Source organism: Triticum urartu, chromosome 4, assembly GCF_003073215.2.
Source record: "Triticum urartu cultivar G1812 chromosome 4, Tu2.1, whole genome shotgun sequence".
In the NCBI taxonomy this organism is placed as follows: domain Eukaryota; kingdom Viridiplantae; phylum Streptophyta; class Magnoliopsida; order Poales; family Poaceae; genus Triticum; species Triticum urartu.
The window spans coordinates 59,173,122-59,179,321 of NC_053025.1; positions in this window are offsets into that span (position 1 = coordinate 59,173,122).

A 6,200-nucleotide genomic window follows, 5' to 3' on the forward strand; every position below is an offset into this window, starting at 1 on the left:
AAAAAAGAGAGAGATATGGTTTCTAGCAAGAACGTTTTTACCTACGCAAAGACCACAACGTGATATGCCAATTGCTATTTACCCTTCATAAGGACCCTTTTCATCGAATCCGATCCGACTAAAGTGGGAGAGACAGACACCCGCCAGCCACCTTATGCAACTAGTGCATGTTTGTCGGTGGAACCGGTCTCACGTAAGAGTACGTGTAAGGTTGGTCCGGGCCGCTTCATCCCACGATGCCGCACGATTGGACTAGTAACGGTAAGCATATTGAACAAAATCAACGCCCACAACTACTTTGTGTTCTACTCGTGCATAGAAACTACGCATAGACCTAGCTCATGATGCCACTGTTGGGGTAACGTAGCATAAATTCAAAATTTTCCTACGTGTCACCAAGATCTCTATGGAGTCATCTAGCAACGAGGGAGGAGTGGATCTACATACCCTTGTAGATCGCGCGCGGAAGCGTTCAAGAGAACGGGGTTGATGGAGTCGTACTCGTCGTGATTCAAATCACCGATGATCCTAGCGCCGAACGGACGGCACCTCCGCGTTCAACACACGTACGGAACGGAGACGTCTCCCATACGCCTTGATCCAGCAAGGAGGAGGGAGAGGTTGATGGAGATCCAGCAGCACGACGGCGTGGTGGAAGTAGCGGGATTCCAACAGGGCTTCGCTAAGCGCTGCGGGAGGAGGTAGATGTGTCACGGGAGGGAGAGGGAGGCGCCAGGCCTTAGATTGGTTTGCTCCTCCTTTTTCCCCACTATATATAGGGCCAAGGGAGAGGGGGAGGCGCAGCCCTTGCCCCTTCCTCCAAGGAAGGGTGCGGCCAAGGGTGGGGAGGAGTCCATCCTCCCCAAGGCACCTCGGAGGTGCCTTCCCCTTTTAGGACTCTCCCTTTTTCTCTTCTCTTGGCGCATGGGCCTCTTGGGGCTGGTGCCCTTGGCCCATATAGGCCAAGGCACACCCCCTACAGCCCATGTGGCCCCCCGGGGCAGGTGGCCCCACCCGGTGGACCCCCGGGACCCTTCCGGTGGTCCCGGTACAATACCGATGACCCCGAAACTTGTCCCGATGGCCGAAATAGCACTTCCTATATATAATTCTTTACCTCCGGACCATTCCGGAACTCCTCGTGACGTCCGGGATCTCATCCGGGACTCCGAACAACATTCGGTTTACCGCATACTAATATCTCTATAACCCTAGCGTCACCGAACCTTCAGTGTGTAGACCCTATGGGTTTGGGAAGCATGTAGACATGACCGAGACGTTCTCCGGTCAATAACCAACAGCGGGATCTGGATACCCATGTTGGCTCCCACATGTTCCACGATGATCTCATCGGATGAACCACGATGTCGAGGATTTAATCAATCCCGTATTCAATTCCCTTTGTCTAGCGGTATTGTACTTGCCCGAGATTCGATCGTCGGTATCCCGATACCTTGTTCAATCTCGTTACCGGCAAGTCTCTTTACTCGTTCCGTAACACATCATCCCGTGATCAACTCCTTGGTCACATTGTGCACATTATGATGATGTCCTACCGAGTGGGCCCAGAGATACCTCTCCGTCACACGGAGTGACAAATCCCAGTCTCGATTCGTGCCAACCCAACAGACACTTTCGGAGATACCTGTAGTGTACCTTTATAGCCACCCAGTTACGTTGTGACGTTTGGCACACCCAAAGCACTCCTACGGTATCCGGGAGTTGCACAATCTCATGGTCTAAGGAAATGATACTTGACATTAGAAAAGCTTTAGCATACGAACTACATGATCTTGTGCTAGGCTTAGGATTGGGTCTTGTCCATCACATCATTCTCCTAATGATGTGATCCCGTTATCAACGACATCCAATGTCCATGGTTAGGAAACCGTAACCATCTATTGATCAACGAGCTAGTCAACTAGAGGCTTACTAGGGACATGGTGTTGTCTATGTATCCACACATGTATCTGAGTTTCCTATCAATACAATTCTAGCATGGATAATAAACGATTATCATGAACAAGGAAATATAATAATAACCAATTTATTATTGCCTCTAGGGCATATTTCCAACATCTACTACAATAAGGTTTGACCGGCTCTGATGAGGGACAAATGATGACGACGGCAAGCCTTTGGCTTGCTCCAGTGCTTGTAGTCGTCGTTAGGTGATTCATGGACCTCGATGTAATTCTTGTTTTTCTAGTGTTCTTTATACCGCCATGATGTTTAATGAATAGATCGGAAGGTTTTTCAGCAAAACAAAAAAGTTTGTGAGATTGATTAGAATGCAGTGCCCAAATGATACTAGAATTTTTGCTGAGTTATATTTTGGGAGCGGATTTTAAGAGGTAAATTTTGAGTAGATACATGTCAACAATATTTTCCAAACTTGTACATGGACACAAGCATGTAGAGCTCCAAACGAGTCGAGTTCGAGTGAGTTGAATTATACTCAACTCAACTTATACTAAAATTCAAGCAGGCTCAAGGTCGAGCTATAGAAAGTGGCTCGTGCTAAGCTTGTAAAAATATTGAGTCCATGTCGAGCTAGTGTCAAGCCAAATAAGATGTTCGTTTATAATCTAAGGCATTTTTTTTTCTAATAGGATGGGCCACAACAGAACATAAGAAACCATTATAAAATATTAATTTCAATCAAAATGATGATAAAATGAATTATTTCAAGTTAGTTTGACTTTGGCTATCTCAACTGAAGGTTAGTACTTAATAGTAAGAGATTGTGGATGAATTAGTAAGAGGAGAAAACGAATGTCCCTCCGATCTCAATCTTTGGCAAAAAATAACACTATATTTAACGCACAGTTGACCATGTACCATACTGAACTCAAAATTTTCCTCCGCTCTCAACCTGAGTTGCTTCGGCAGCCCTGCACTGTCCTCATAAGTGATAGTGGGTGATAGTTCTACATCATACGTACGGCACCGCCACGCATCGCCTTTTGTTCTGCCGTTGTCGCATGTGGCAACAGATCACCCGTCGGCCATTGTACCAAGGAGGAGGACCTTCGATATGGCCGGGCCTAGACAACACCCTCGACGAGCAGTCTTGGAACAATGCGTCTTGCTGGGCAGTCTCGAAACAACACGACTCTTAGCAAAAAGGATAAATTTGGACTCAGTGGGAAATTTTATTACTAATGCATTGTTTAGATCGATTTTGTCTTTTTTGCCACGAGCTCCTCATATATCCGAACACGGTGAAGTTTTGCATGGGCATCACACACTTGAGTGTCTTCGATGCAAAAAAATAAATCAGTTTTTTAAATAATTTTTCAGTTCTTTTTAATTTGCATATGAGTCTGGGCTTAAAAATGAATAATCGGAAACAACGACTTATACACTAAGTTGCACGAGATATTTATTGGCCTATCTAGGCCTAAAGCTAGATCTTTGTGTCCATGTCGTCGATGTTGAAGGAGAAATTATCCTCTATGAGTTTTGATGATTGAGTATTTATATTCGGTCTTTGTGGGTGGATCACCTTCCTAGCATGGTCTCCTGGTTCTACTCACGTAGCACTTCTCTGTACCTGATGTGTGTACGCTGAGTTGATGCTATTGTCGGTGTCAAACCAGCGGATCTCGGGTAGGGGGTCCCGAACTGTGCGTCTAGGCGGATGGTAACAGGAGGCAGGGGACACAATGTTTTACCCAGGTTCGGGCCCTTTTGATGGAGGTAAAACCCTACGTCATGCTTGATTAATATTGATGATATGGGTAGTACAAGAGTAGATCTACCACGAGATTAAGGAGGCTAAATCCTAAAAGCTAGCCTATGGTATGATTGTTGTCCCTACGGACTAAAGCCCTCCGGTTTATATAGACACCGGAGAGGGCTAGGGTTACACAGAGTCGGTTACAATGGTAGGAAATCTACATATCCGTATGGCCAAGCTTGCCTTCCACGCCAAGGAAAGTCCCTTCCGGATACGGGACGAAGTCTTCAATCTTGTATCTTCATAGTCCAGGAGTCCGGCCGAAGGTATAGTCCGGCTATCCGGACACCCCCTAATCCAGGACTCCCTCAGTAGCCCCCGAACCAGGCTTCAATGACGACGAGTCCGGCGCGCAGATTGTCTTCGGCACTGCAAGGCGCGTTCTCCAAATTCCGTGTATCTGTTGATGGACGAGGATTTAGATCCAAACCACACCTTCTCCCCTCCGTGAGTATTCATCAGAGCGTATCCGCCAGAGGTCCATTCTATCATGGCCGGCCGCCGCAGCTCCTCCTCTCGCCATTCCAGCCCTCAACCTGGAGATTGGAAGAGGTGTTCCATCCCGCACAGCGAGCTAGCGACGCTCCAGACCAAGGGATTTCTCCCCCCGGCCTATATGGTCCCGGTTCGAGCCGGACTTGCCACCTATAATGGCGGAGAGCAAGCGGAGAGCGCCCCCAATCCCTCCAAAGGAGAGCGGGTATGCCTTGTCCCTTACTTAATAAGAGGGCTTGGATTTCCAATTCATCCGTTTCTCCGGGGGCTCCTGGAGTTCTATGGCCTCCAGCTGCACAACCTCACGCCTGCCTCCATATTGCATATCGCGGGCTTCGTAGCCCTTTGCGAGCTGTTTTTGGGCTGCGAGGCTCATTTCGCACTGTGGAAAAGGCTATTCTGCCTTGTGCCCCGTTCTAAGAAGGGGTCAATATATCAAGTGGGCGGAGCCAAAGTGTGGCGCATCGCCGGGACTGGATATCTATCCGGAACCCCAAAGAAGACGTCCGAAGACTGGCCTTCAGAATGATTTTATATAGAGGACGTCCCGCTGCCGGATCCTGTCCGGATCGGCCTCCCTAAGTTCGACAGTGCTCCCCTAAAGAAGCGCCTCAGCTGGCATCCACGGAACCCTCGGAGGGAAAGCGACAGGGACGTTCTTTACCTGATGGGCCGGATAAGATTGTTAGCTCATTCTGGACTTACCATGATCAGGGTCATGGCCGCATGCATCATGCGAGGGGTGCAACCGCTTCAGTATAGAGGCCGCCCCATGTGGGACTTCAACGGGGAGGACGACGCCACCCGCCACGGCCGTAAGGGGCCGGATTCGGCTGCCGCTCTAATAAAGATCGTGTCCACTTTGTACAAGGGAGAAGAGGAGGAATTTCTCCGCGTCAACCCATATGGTGGATTTTCTATGTACAATCCCGCAAGTTGGGTAAGTGGACACTTTTCCTTGCCCATCCGTTTTATATTCCCATTGTTAAATATTCAGTCTGACGACTTCAACGCAGGAACTGCGCCAGGCTGTTAAAGAGATAAACAACCCTCCTCCACAACCCGAGGATCCAGGACGGTTCCTCGACCCGGCCTCTCAAGAGGATCCGGACTTATCTGTGGAGCGATTGATGGGGTGTTTCATCAATTGAGCAAGGACAACGCCTTGGTGGCCATTACGGCCGATTACCCAGGGCTACTCCCAGCCTCACAGGTAACTGAGACCGAAGTCCCAGCACTTTGAAAAGGGATCTATCCTCGCGTGTTTTCGATTGCCGTATGACAACCGTGTTTTGCAGGGGAGGTCCTTGAGACGGGAGGCCGAGCCTGCGGCGACTAGCCAACGAGGGGCGGCAAGGCCCCGCGGGCTGAAAAGAAGTGCGGTCCGGACTGAGACGCCGGCGCAAAGGTATAGCGCGCCATCTTATTCCCAGGTGTTATTCCTTCAAGGCATATTAACGCTCGTGCTCTCTTCAGGACGAAGAGACCTCGCCGGACTATATCCGGAGAGGTTGCCAATCGCGCCTCCACCAGCCAGGCTCCAAAGCCTGGTCCGGAAGCGGAGGCGAACACAAGGCGCGCACCGGACGCTCCTCCGACAGAGGATGGACAGGCTGTCTGCCACCAATTCCGAGGTGGAGAGTGCCATGAACCACAGGCGTCGCCGGACAGTTCTTCGCGACGCTTGTTTCTCCCAAGAGGCATTAGATGCCTTCAATTCGGGAGATGCGTACCTCCGTGCCGCTCAAAATGGTCTAGCCAGAGCCACGGAGCAATATGTAAAAGACATACGGGTAAGAAAATTTTTGGTAATTATATATATATACCAGTAGCCCCCGAGACTTGAAACAGTTAGAATAACTGATTTAAGGATCATTTGTTATGCAGGTTCTTACAGAAAAGAATACCCTGTCCCAGGAGCTGGAAGAGTGCAAAGCCCAACTTGAGGCCGCACTAGCCGCGG